Genomic DNA, 11,900 nt, shown 5'->3' on the forward strand with positions numbered 1-11,900 from the left:
GCAGCATCTGTTATCCCCATCTTTATGTCCATGGGTACTCAATGTTTAGCTCATACTTATAAGTGAGAACACGTGGTATTTGGTTTTCTGTTCTTGAATTAGTTTGCTTAGACTAATGGTCTCCAGCTGCATCCATGTCACTGCAAAGAACATGATTTCATTCTTTTTAATGGCTGTGTATATGGTTTCCATAGTGTATATGTACCACATTTTCTTTATTCCATCCACTGTTGACGGGCATCTAAGTTGATTCCATGTCTTTTCTATTGTGAATATAGCTGCAAGGAACATAAGAGTACACATGTCTTTTTGGTAGAACAATTTATTTTCCCTTGGGTATACCCAGTAATGAGATGGCTGGGTTGAATGGTGGTTAAGTTCTTTGAGAACTCTCTGGATTGCTTGCCACAGTAGCTGGACTAATTTACATTCCCACCAACAACGTATAAGTGTCCCCTTTTCTCCACACCCTCCAAGCATCTCTTATTTTTGACTTTTGAATAACAGTAAAGCTGTTTTAAAAATTACAATCTCAGTATCACTTAGAAGCCTACAGAAAACTTTGTTACAACGAATTTGGGGGTTTTATTTCACTTGTTGGTACTCCAGGATTAGAATAACACAACATTATTTTTTCTTCTTTTTTAAGCTTTATTGAGGTGTAATTGACAAGTGAGAATGGTATATATGGCTGGGCACAGTGGCTCACACCTGTAATCCCAGTATTTTGGGAGGCTGAGGCGGGTGGATCATGAGGTCAGGAGATCAAGACCATCCTGGCCAACATGGTGAAACCCCATCTCTACTAAAAATATGAAAATGAGCTGGGTATGGTGGCGCACACCTGTTATCCCAGCTACTCGGGAGGCTGAGGCAGGAGAATCACTTGAAACCGGGAGGTGGAAGTTGCAGTGAGCTGAGGTCGCACCACTGCACTCCAGCCTGGTGACAGAGTGAGATTTCGTCTCAAACAAACAAACAAACAAAAAAGAATTGTATATATTCAAGGTGTACAATATGATTTTTAACTGACATATTATAATTGAACATATTTATGGGGTGTGGTTTGATGTTTTTATACATATCTATATTGTATAATGATAAAATCAGGATAGTGTATGTATCACTTTATCCATTTATCATTTATTTGTGGTGAGAATATTCAAAAGTCTCTCTTTTAGCTATTTTGTAATATACAATACTTTACCATTAACTGTAGTCAACCTACTGTGCATTAGAACACCAGAACTTACTCCTCTGGGCTAATTCTAATTTTGTATCCTTTGCCCAAACCGTGTCTTCTCTTCCTGCCCCCACACACCCTAGCCTTTGGTAACCACTGTTCTACTCTCTGCTTCTATGTAGCATGATGTTTTGATACACATATTCATTGTAAAATGATTTCCATATGTTAATCAGTCAAGCTAATTAACATATCCATCACCTCACATTGTTACTGTTTTTGTGTAGGAACATATAAAATCTACTCTCTTAGCAAATTTCAAGTATGCAATACATTATTATTACTATAGTCACCATGCTGTACAGTAAGTCTCCACAACTTACTCATCTTATAGCTAAAAGCTTGTGCCTTTGACCAACATCTCCCCTTTTCCCCCAACCCCCAGTCCCTGGTCATCACTTTTCTACTCTCTGATTTTGTGAGTTCAATCTTTTTCAGTTTCACATATAAGTGAGATCATGCAGTATTTTCTTTCTGTGTCTGGCTTATTTCACGTAGCATAATGTCCTCCAGGTTCATCCAATTTGTCACAAATGACAGGCTTTCCTTCTTTTTTAAAGGTTGAATAATATCCCATTGTGTGTGTGTGTGTGTGTGTGTGTGTGTGTGATATATACACACACCACATTTTCATTTCCATTCCTCTGAGGATGAACACCTAGCAACAACCACAACAACAATAACAGACATAACCAGCATATAAAGCACATGCTATACTGGGCACTGGAATATGTGCTTTTCATTGTTAACTCATTTAATTCTTATATAACCCAATGAGGTAAATGCTATTGTTAACCTCATTTTGCAGATGAGGAAACTGAGGCATAGGGAGAGTCAATAACTTGGCCAAGTTCACACAGTTAGAGGATGGGTTTACTAATTTTTTCCCATTCCAATGAATAACTTAGTAAAAATGTTCAGTTACAGAGATCAGTTGATAAAGAATTGTTTTAATTCAAACTCTAACAGGTTGTTTGTACTTTTCATTCATTATATATATTTATTTCAGCATATATACACATACACTATGTATATAAGTGCTAGTTCACACACACATGTGCACACACATGCACACATGTGTATGTTAAAATACATATATAGATGTCTATAACAGCTGTACATACATACCTCTCAAGTCCTGCTATGGGAGGATGCAATCTAAATTCATAGCAAGTGACTTCATGATGTCTACATCTCCTTATTAAGGTCACAGTGGCAATTATTGTAGACACTGTCTTATGTATCTTCTTCCTTATAGCAGTTATTCATAGCAGTTATTCTATTTTTATGCCAAGAATCACTATCACATTTTCCAAAATCAATTTAACACTCATTTATCAAGAGCCCACTAGGTTTAAGGCACTGTCAGGCAATTTCCTTTGAGCAAAGGGCTATTTGCAATGCCTGAATCTGGGTGGATTGGATCGCTACCATTTGAGCAAAATACAACCAAGCACTGTGGGCTGTGTTAGCCACTGTCCATATGTAGGAGGCAAATTCATCCTCAAATTATTTCTTAGACAGTTTGCCTCTAGTCATTAAGAGGTTAAAATTTTCTCACATCTCTGTTGGAAAGTTTCTTTTTATTTGATTCTCCCAGGTGTGAAATAATTTAATACTAGTCTCTATCTCCAAGCCTCTCTGCTGGGGTTCTGAGCTCACTCAGATAATATTTGGAAAGCACTTTGTTCTCAGAAGAAAGGTCACACTTAGAAGGGTTAGTATCATCCACCTGCCTGCACCAGGGGCAAATGTTGTCCCTACCTAAGCTTCTGCCTTCAGATGCTATATACCAAAAGCATACGTAATAAAGAGAAACTCACTTTTCAAGCTTGAGTACAAAAGAATAAAGCAACTCCTGTGCCTGAGGGAGTCTTGGAAGCCATGTGAAATAAAGCAGAAAGCAGTGGTTAGTATTGCAAATCAGTGGAAAAATCATCAGACCACAATATCCATGATAGCCCAGAACCTTGCATTGGCCTTACTCAGGCTTACAAACAACGCTCAGTACTCTCTATATGCTGCCTTTGCGAATTGTTTTCTTTTTCTGCTTTCTTGAGCTGGAGATTAAAAGAGTCAATAAGACAACTATTTGGTGGCACTTTGGATTTTAACGAACTACACAGTCACAAGGCAATCATACTGCTAAATCATCAATTGCCTTTGAGAGTTCAACATATGTTTATCATGTCTAGTATATTTTGATCATTGTTAGTGGAGGAGCTTCTTGAATTATAGTAATGAAAAAGAAGTGAATGAGTTTTTACATATGAAATGCATGAAAGTTAACTGAACCATTTAATGATTTCAATTTTCTTGTAGCCAACTAATATTAACTGCAGTGTGATAAAAAGTTTTTCAATTGACTATTGTTACAACTTAAAACCTATTCTCAATACCTGGCACAGTGTCTGGGACATAGAATGTGTTCAACAAGTGTTATCACCTTCATTTTTGATATTGTTTGGCTCAGCATCCACAGCCAAATCTCATCTCTTATAATCCCCATGTGCCAAGGCAGGGACCTGCAATCCCTATATGTCAAGGGAGGGAGGTGATTGGGTCACAGGGGGGTTTTCCCCCAGGCTTTTCTCGTGATAGTGAGTGAGTTCTCACGAGATCTGATGGTTTTATAAGTGTTTGGAAGTTCCTCCTTTTCTCTTCTCTCTCCTGCCACCTTGTGAATTTTAACTGTGTATGTTAGGCAGCTTCTAAGATGGCCCCCAATTATGTTCACCTCCTGGTATTCATGGCCTTGTGTAATCTCATCTCTTGGAGTAACTGGCTTCTAATCAATAAAAGAGGGCAACATTTGAAAGAATGCCGCATCTGTGATTATATTACATAAGATTGTACCTTCTGGCTTTCTAGTAGACTCCCTATGTTGCTTTCTTGGCTTTGGTGAATCACACCGCCATATTGGAGAGGCCCACACGGCTAGGATTTGAAGGTGGCCTCTGGCCAACATCCAGTGAGGGACTGGAGCTCTTTCTAACAGCCTGTGAGAAACCAAATGCTGCCAACAACTATTGAGTGACTGCGAAAGCGCTTCCTCCCCCACTCAATTCTTTAGCTTACACTATAGTGTTTGAGTTGACACCTTGACTACAGCCTGTGAGAAACAACGAAGCTTAAGATCCAGTTAAATCATGCTCCAATTCCATTAGGAACCAAATTAGGATAACTAAAAGTCTATGTAAATATTGTTTACTCTATCTTATTGTATACTGTGATTATGTTTCTTCTTGTATAACTTTTCTTTCTGTAATTAATAATTTCATCTTTTCATTTGCTTAGTTTTCTTTTTTAATTTCAATAATTTTTGGAGAACAGGTGCTTTTTAGTTATGTGGATGAGTTCTTTAGTAGAGAATTCTGAGATTTTAGTTCATCCATCACCTGAGCAGTGTACTCTTTACCCAGTATGTAGTCTTTTATTTATTTATTTATTTACTTATTTATTTTTGAGATAGAGTCTCACTCTGTTGCCCAGGCTGGAGTGCCGTGGTGTGATCTCGGCTCACTGCAAGCTCTGCCTCCTGGGTTCGCACCATTCTCCTGCCACGGCCTCCCGAGTAGCTGGCACAGGCACGTGCCACCACACCCGGCTAATTTTTGTAATTTCAGTAGAGATGGGGTTTCACTGTCTTAGCTAGTCTCAAACTCCTGACCTTGTGATCCACCTGCCTCGGCCTCCCAAAATGCTGGGATTACAGCGCAATATGTAGTCTTTTATCTTTCACCTCTCTGCTTAGTTTTCTCTGACCTTGTAGTTTTGCCATATTACCCACTAGTTACGTTAAACACTTCTCAATAAAAGTTTTTCATATGGTAAAGTCTGTTTTGATAATCAGCTCCACTTTCCTTTTTTTTCTCAAGACAACCCCTCCTGCTGACTTCTGTTCCATTTCTCAATATGTCCTTGTTTGTCTGTGGGCCTGCTACATAACTCTTACACTGAGACATCTCTTTGCCATCCTTCTAAGACTTTTCTGCACCTCTTTCTTCCTGTTTTGGGTGCCCTATTTCTTGAATCCTGTGTTTACCTCCTTCTTTTCTTGTTTTGCTTGTTTTTGTTTCTTCTCTTTGTTAGTGGCTTTCTAAGTAAGGACTGATGGAAGATCAATGTTTTGAAGCTTTGCATGTCTGACATTTCTTAATTTTGTCCTCACATTTAGTTAATCATTTGGCTGGGAGGATACTTTACTCAAAGTTTTGAGGATATTGATCTCTTGCTTCTAACTTGCAGTGCTGATGTTAAAATGGTCTTTACATCTCTTCATATAAATTTTTTCTTTCCTTTCTTTTTATTCTTCTCATCTCTGTTTATTCCCACTTCTGTGAGATTTCTTTAGTTTTATTTTTCAACATTTTAATTGAATGTTTTATTTTGGCTTTAATACTTTTAATTTCCAAAAATCCTTTCTAGTTATTCTATTTGTATTGTGCCCTACTCTTGTTTCATGGATGCTTGTTTATATTTGACCAGGCCTGTGCACTAAAAGCCTCTCTGCAGAGACAGGGCTTACTGAGTGGAGGGCTGTGTCAAGTCATTAGTCACGGAACCAGCTATTTGGTTGAGTGTGGCAAAAACGTCCAGCTGCTCACCAAAATCCATTCCTAGCCTCCTTGTAGTTAAGAATACCTTTATGGGCCTGGCACGGTGGCTCACACCTGTAATCCCAGCACTTTGGGAGGACGAGGCGGGTGGATCACCTGAGGTCAGGAGTTCAAGACCAGCCTGGCCAGCATGGTGAAACCCAGTCTCTACTAAAAATACAAAAAAATTAGCTGAGCCTGACACATGCCTGTAATTCCAGCTACTCAGGAGGCTGAGGCAGGAGAATCACTTGAACCCAGGAGGCAGAGGTTGCAGTGAGCCGAGATCATGCCACTGCACTCCAGCCTGGGTGACAGAGTGAGATCTTGTCTCAAAAAAAAAAAAAAAAAATGCCTTCATGACTGAGTTCTGTACAATGGAATATTAGCAGAAGTGATTTTTGCCACTTCCAGACCTGGCCTATTAAAATACCCTAATCTACTGCTTTATGGCTGGAATAAAAAAGAGCTTCAGAAAATGACCTTAGAAATCATATGTTGAAAATGGTAGAGATTCTATCAGCTCAGGTGCCTGCATGATGGCATGGCTCTTACACAGCAAGAATTAAACATAAATGTGTTTGCACCATCAAGCTTTTTTTTTTAGTCTATTTGCTATGGCAGCTAACTATCTCTGAGGCCCCAAAATGTCAGTGTCTGGGTTTCTTTTCTGGCTTGATTCACTTTCTCCAGAGATGGATCCTCTCATCTCTCATCTGGAAGGATGTATAAGCCTGACTGCTGGCGTTCTGTCAGTTGGGAATTGACAGAGGTAGGTATGTAGGATACAGACTTTTCTTCTGATTGCAGTGTAGTGATTTATTACCACCTTCCTCTGTGCTTGGTGTTTCTGAATATCGAGCCTCTTTAATTTTCTTTCCCTAAACAAATTACCTCTTATATTCAGTAGCAGAAGTGGAAGAAAAGTGGCCTGCTTGTCTGGAAAAGATGAAACACTGGTATCTAATTGCTTTTGAAACAGATTTCCAGTAAAACTGCTGTATTTAGCAGCTCCCCCGACCTTCACTTTTCAAAGTATCCAGTGCCTCCAATTCCTAAGCCTTTCCTTGGGTCTGTAAAGCAAATTGGCTTGTTGCTTGCTGGCATCACCTTCTGCAAAATTTAGCTTTGACCGTTCACTCTCCTGTTAAGTTATACTATCCCAGCAACTGTTTTCTCTCTTCCTACTTTGTGGATGGGGATTGAACATTTCATCAAAACAGGAGTTTGTGTTTCTTTTTCTGGTTAATATGAAGTGGTTGTCAAGAGGAAAGACATAAAGAAATGTCTCTACTTGACCATCCTAAAGCCAGAAGTCTCTTATAATTTCAATGAATCTAAATTAACTACCCAAAGAATTATTTTAAAAAGACAACGAGATCCAAGGTGAGTTATTTCCAAATAAATTAACAGAATACTTTAAGTTCTTTTTTATTTTATTTAATTAATTTATTTATTTGAGACAGGGTCTTGCTCTGTTGCCCAGGCTAGAGAATGACGTGATCTCAGCTCACTGCAGCCTCCATCTCCTGGGTTCAAGTGATTCTCCTGCCTCAGTCTCCCAAGTAGCTGGGATTACAGGTGCCCGCCACCATGCCAGGCTAATTTTTGTATTTTTAGTAGAGATGGGGTTTCACCATGTTGGCCAGGCTAGTCTTGAACTCCTGAACTCAAGTGATCCATCTGCCTCGGCCTCCCAAAGTGCTGGAATTACAGGCGTGAGCCACCATGCCTAGCCTTTAAGGTTTTTTTGCTCATTTAACTGCTTAGTAGAACAATAAGTCAGATGTCACAGAAAAGGAATGGAAACAGTGCATTCCATCACAAACTCAGAGGTCTCACAATCTAACATGGACATTTTGCAGTCTTGAGACTTGCTGTCTTGCAGTCTTGTGGTCTCAACGTCTCATCATCGCCTTGTCCCACTTTGTCATGGTCTTCAGTCTCACAGGCTCATGGTCTGTGGATGTGCCTAGTACTGTAGTCTCACGGTCTCACAGTGCTGTGGTCTTGCAGAGTTGAGGGCTTACTGTTTAAACAAATTTTGATTATGTTTTAAATTTACTCTGGAAATAATTTTCTGAATATAAAGCACCCTCCATTAATGGATGAGCTTTTGGAGTTCCTTGTGTGTTTTGATTTGCAATTGAACATGTATCTCTTTTTATCAGTAGTTAGGTCTCTGTTTTTATTTTTTCCAATATTGCCTGACATAATCTATCTCTTTGCCTTCAAAAAGACATAGTCAAAGATTAGTGTAATATTTCTAATATTTCTAGTAATAATACTTGTAATAGTTCTGTATTTAGGATTAATAGAAAGCAGCCCTCTTCTGAGCACATTGACAACAGTAATAATATGAAATGCCCAAGAAAGAAATTACCAAACCCAATTTAATTGCCTCTAATACCACAGCTGAATTTGGGTGCCAGTAGTCTCTTTTGGAACTGTAGCTCTTTTTATAATAAAAAAGTACTTTAGCAATAACAAGTTTCAACAGAAGCAGTAGATACGTGGGAGGACGTTGAAAACAGGGACAGGCATAACATTTTATTGTAGGTGGTTTTTTTTCCTTTCCCCCTACATGATGTCAGTTCTGTAGGAACTGAATCCTAGCACATGACTTTTTCTTTGGGGATTTTTGTGTCTTTTAAAACCCACTTGATTGTTAATGTCAATTCCCTTTTTTGAAGAAAGAAGAATTGTTAATAGTTTTGGGATGATTATCTGAAAATGTTCGAATCTGCTGGGTTCAAGTGGGGTCAACTGAAACTGTATTCTTGACTTTGGCCAGAGATTGTCTCGAGGTAACTTGGTTCACCCTGCATCACAGATGATTTCCCAGAATTGCAGAATTATTATTATCCTTTTCTGAAGAGCCCAGTGATGACCACAAATATTAGACATGAAAGGGGCTTAAGGGAGCAATTCTTTTTTTTTTTGCCTTATGTATTGTAGGGAAAAAATGGGGCTTCCAGTCAATCTAGGAGTTTATTTATAGTCATGTAAGTAGTTAATGACAAAGGTAGGGCACTAACCTTCTGCACTATATTCTTTGTCATCATATGCCTACATACATTCTTTCCTTGCCTTTATGTGTTGTAGAGAAGAAATGGGGTTCCCAGTCAATCTGGGAGTTTATTTACAGTCACATTAGTTAATGACAAAGGTAGGGCACTAACCTTCTGAACTGTATTCTTTGTCATCATATGCCTACATACAGGGTTGAAAGGGTGAGCTTTCCGATTGATTGTTTTTATGCATGCACAGGCCACCAACAGCCCAGTGGGAGGAAGCTGTGCATGGCATTGTGTTGCCACTCATCTTGCTTTCCTTGGTCTTTCAAAACCTCTTGGTTAGATGTGTATATTTATCCATGAGACAAATTTAACAGCTTTTACTGAATGACATGAGAATTGATGAGTGAGCAGAGGATTTGGGAGCAAATGCATCTCAGACAATGCCAATCACCCACCCCTTCTTCCATGGGCTACAATTTACCTACGTTAAGCAGGAATCAAAAAGGTGAGAAATATTGTACCTTCCAGTTAATGCCTGAAGCTTGAATATCCACCAAATACATTTTATAATTAGATTAGTTACTTAAAGAAATTGAGATATAATTAACATACAAAAATATGCACATCTTAGGTGTTTGTTTTGATGAGTTTTTATATTATTTGTAAACATTTTTATTATGAAAAATTTTAAACAAAGAAAAATGGAAAGATTTGTATGGCGAATATTCATATCCGATCGCCTAGATTTAGGGTTGGCTGAGATTCTTGCGTCTAAAAATTTTGTGTTTCGTCAAATATGGAAACATTTCAGCCATTATTTCTTCAAATATTTTTCTGGTTGTGGGATGCTCATTTTCTCTTTCCTCTCTTTCTTGAACTCTAAAGATCCTGTGTCTGTTACATCTTTTAATATTGCCCTGCAGGTCTCTGAGATTTTATTCATTATTTGCAAAATTTTTTCCACTGTTTTTTGTTCAGATTAAATCATTAGTGTTTTTCTGTTTTAAAAGTCAGCAACTCTTTTCTTTTAAAATTTCCAATCAGCTATTAAGCCCATCCATTGAATTTGTATTTCAGGTATTTGATTTTTCAGATACAGAATTTCCACTTCGTTCTTTTTATCTAGTGTTGATTTATTGGCTGCATTTATTGTATTTTTCTTCATTCTGACCACTGTCCTTTACATCCTATAGCATAGTTGTAATAGGTGCTTGAAATTCCTTACCTGCTAATTCCAATATTTGGAACACCTCAGCATCAGTCTCCGTTGATTGCCTTTTCTCTTGAGTGTGGGTAATGCTTTCCTCTTTCTTTATTGAGTAATTTTGGATTATATTCTGGGCAAATGATATGTTGTAGAGACATGCTAGCAGGCAGATGTCTAGACTTAAACTGCAAACTGTGTGCCCCACAGTTGGAGGCAGTTAAAATTTCAGCTGTTTCTTTGGCCTCAGCTAGATGGCTGGAGTCTGCAGGTGTAGTCTGGGGGCTAAGAGATGGTTTGAGCGGAGTGTATATACAGTATTTGAGGCTCCCTGTCTCTGTCTGTCTTTTTCGGGGGATGATTTCCACATTTCTAGCTGTAGAAGTCAACCCAACTTCTGATATTGTGTTCTCCAAGCTAGTAAGGCAGCACATGCCCAAGCTTTAGCTGCTCTGCATGGTATAGACTGTGGTACACCCTCAGGGTAAAGCCATACGAATACCAAATTCTCTCACTTGTATTCTGTCTATCCAAACAATACTCGCCTTCCAGTATATGTCTGATTTCCTCACTCTCTAGGAGTTTCGGATAGTTTTTTGTTGTTGTTGTTGACATTTTCCCCAGAGTTTATAGTTATTATTAGAGGGTAGAATAACCTGGTAGGAGCTAGTTGGCTATTAGCAGAAGTGGAGCCCTTTCAGTCATTGAGACTTAACATTTGTATACACCCTTGTAACCTCCATCCAAAGCAAGATGAGAACATCTCCATCCCCACTAAAAATGTCTCTGTGCTTCTTTCCAGCCACATTCTCCTCTCACCACTAGCCGATTTTTAGAACCATACGTTCATTTTGTCTGAATTTGGATTTCACAGAAGTGGAGTCATACCCTCTGTAGCCTTTTGTACCCATCTTCTCGCATTCAACATGATGCTTTTGAGATGCATCCAGGTGGTAGTGTACGTCAGCAGTGCTTTTCTTTTTATTACTGAAGAGTGCTCCATTATGGGAAAATACCACAATGTGTGTACTATTTTCCTGTTAAGGGACACTGGAGCTATTTTTAGTTTGGGGCTATTATAAATAAAACTGCTATGAATATGCTTGTACAAGTCAATTTTTTTTTGTGTGTGTGTGGGCATGGATTATCACTCTTCTTTTGTAAATAGGTAGGAGAGGAATTGCTGGAAGTCAAATAGTTCTCCAAAGTGGTTTACTGTACGCCATCACCACCAGCAAGGTCCGAGAGCTCCAAATTCCAAATGCTGCATGTCCTTGCTGACACTTGGTGTTGTCATTGCTTTCAATATTTGCCTTTCTAGTGAGTATAAATGGTATTTTATTTATTTTAAATTGCATTTTACTGGCCAGGCACGCTGGCTCACTCGTGTAATCCCAGCACTTTGGAAGGCTGAGGTGGGTGGATTGCTTGAGCCCAGGAGTTTGAGACCAGCTTGGGTAACATGGCAAAATCCAGTCTCTGCAAAAAATACAAAAATTAGCTGGGCATGGTGGTGTGCACCTGCAGTTCCAGCTACTCGGGAGACTGAGGTAGGAGGATTGCTTGAACCAGAGAGGTCAAGGCTTCGGTGAGTTGAGATTGTACTACTGTACTCCAGCCTAAGAGACAGAGCAAGGCCCTGTCTCACTAAATAAATAAATTGCATTTTGTGGATGACTAATGATGTTGAAAACTCTTTCATGTGTTTATTGGCTACTTGTATATCTTCTTATGGAACGTGTCTATTCAAAACTTTTGCTAATATTTATTACACTTTTAAAATTGGTGACTTGTAGCAATTTTGAAATATGTTCTGAATATATGTTCATCTTCAC

The sequence above is a fragment of the Macaca fascicularis genome, chromosome 4 (genome assembly GCF_037993035.2).
Source record: "Macaca fascicularis isolate 582-1 chromosome 4, T2T-MFA8v1.1".
Taxonomy (NCBI): Eukaryota; Metazoa; Chordata; class Mammalia; order Primates; family Cercopithecidae; genus Macaca; species Macaca fascicularis.